The sequence below is a fragment of the Heterocephalus glaber genome, unplaced genomic scaffold (genome assembly GCF_053883595.1).
Source record: "Heterocephalus glaber isolate CG9 unplaced genomic scaffold, H.glaber_assembly_v1.0 deba00000594, whole genome shotgun sequence".
In the NCBI taxonomy this organism is placed as follows: Eukaryota; Metazoa; Chordata; class Mammalia; order Rodentia; family Bathyergidae; genus Heterocephalus; species Heterocephalus glaber.
The window spans coordinates 18683401-18685601 of record NW_028258151.1 but is presented as its reverse complement, the minus strand read 5'-3'; positions in this window follow the sequence as shown (position 1 = coordinate 18685601).

Sequence of the window (2201 nt, the reverse complement as noted above, 5' to 3'; positions counted from 1 at the left end):
TCAAATTGTTATGGCCTTTAGTATCTTTCAGGCATATTTAAAAGAGTAGAGAGTAATAGAACATTTTTAGTTTAAAACGTCAATAGTTAAAATATGCTGCACTTTTTCTTTTTGCAACTATTAACATAATTTGGATTTCAATTTTAAAACATATCCAGGGAGCCTAATGTGGTGGTGCACACCTGTAATCCCAGCACTCTGAAGGCTGAGGCAGGAGGATCACTGTGACTTCCAGGCCAGCCTGAACTACATAGCGAGACCCTGTCTCAAGGACACAAAACCAAAAAAAGTACCAGGGAGCCAACTCACCCATTCACCTGAGGGGAGAGGGGGCTCAGAAGAGAAAAGGAGTCAGCCCTGGCAGACACCTGTTTCCTAGGAAGGAAGGAAATGCGGCTGGGAGGAGCTGAGCTCAGGCTCCGTCCCAGCAGCACCTGCTGGCCCTCTGGCCCAAGTTGTGACCCCCCAACCCCCCAGACAGAAGACGCCTCTCCCTGGCTCCTCCTCCCAGCAGGTGTCACTCAAGAAAAAAAAAAAAATTTTTTTCAGACCAAAAAAGTATAAATCTGATTTGAGTGAGGGTGTGAGTTTATCTGGCCTTCAGAGTACCCAGATTTACATAAATGACAGCACCAAGTTCAGAATGCCAGGGAGCAAAGGAGGAGACCCCCAAGGCCCCCGGCTCCAGTCTCTGCCCGATGCCCCCTGGCCTCGCCTCCCCCAGTGCCCATCCCAGGGCAGCAACTCCGCCAGGGAGGGGACAAAACAGAAGGAAGAAGGCCAGGGATTTAGCTCAGTGGTTCCAGCGCCTGCCTTGCAAGCACAAGGTCCTGAGTTCAATCCCCGGTACCTGCCCCCACCCCGCAAAAAAAGAAAAAAACACAGAAGAAAGAGGAACCCCGGCCCCCATGGTCAGCCCCGCGCCCTCACCCAAGGGCCTTCCTCCAAGGAGCAAGTCAGTCCTGGGCCCAGCCGGGGATGTTGGGAAGGAGGCAAGGCCTTGCTTCACTTAGCCCAGGACAAAACCCACCTCTGGCTAGGGAGCCAGAGAAGAAAGGGTCTCCTCCTCTAAACGCCTTTCCCTCCCTGCATTTTGGGGTCCCCCGTTTCATAGAAAGGGTCCCACTTCATTAGAGCCTCTGCAAAACTTTGCCAGGAACATGATAGGCCCAATTTTACAGAAATAAACAATGGAGGTCCAGAGAAGGTGAGTGACTTGCCCAAAGCCACACAGCCCATCAGGAAAGGGGCAGACTCGGGGACCCCGCCTGACTGCCACAAGTTCCCAGCCAAGTGTGGGACACCATTGTCCTAGACGAGGGTGGTAGGTGAGTCGGCCTGGCTTCCCTGCCCCGGAGGGAGAGGACAGGGAGGACACCTGCACCTGAGCAGGGTCGACTCTATCCAAGAGCTGGGGTGGGGCAGGGGCGAGGCATAGGGGCTAAGGCTGACTTTAAAGTGACCTTTCTTCCACCCACATGGAGACTCCTCTGTGGCCCCTGTGGGCTGGCAGTGAAGGGCCGGGGTGGGGGTGTCTGGCTCCAACTGCTGGTTCCCATCTGCTCCCGCCGAGACCGGCTGAACCCCATGTTCCCCAGCACCAGCAGATCCTGAAGCAGCCAGAGAGGAGTGCGGGCCTCAGCGTCAGCTCTCAGGGAGATGGGGGGCGGGGGGAGCCCCCTTCCGGCGGTCCCCACCTTCCTGTCACCTGCTCCTTAGGCTCACAGCGTGCCCCTGCTGGGGGTGGCTGTGAGAAGGCCTGGGCCTGGAGGGAAGCCTCCCCTGGCTGAATGAAGACCAGGGAGAGGGGCTAGGGGCCCTGTGTAGTGCCTTGGGCCTGTAATCCCAGCACTGGTAGGCTGAAGCAGGAGGATGGCCAATTTGAGCCCAGCCTGGGCAATTTAGTAACTTAAAGAGACCCTGTCTCAAAAATAAAAAATAAAAAGGGTTAGGGCCAGGGATTTAGCTCAGTGGTTCTGCCGCCTGCCTCCACAGCCGCCCACCTCTCTGATCTCACCACCCACCCAGAGCCTGCAGCAGCCTCTGCTCACTGCCTCAAGCTGCCAGCCCCCTGGCAGCCTCAAGGTGCCTGTGGTGGGGTCCTTCTTGCCCTTAGGTCTCCACTGGTCCCAGGTGTGGTGTGGGGTGGGGGCTCCCCCAGACCTGTGCCCTGATGAAGGACACATTCCCAGTCCCTGGCT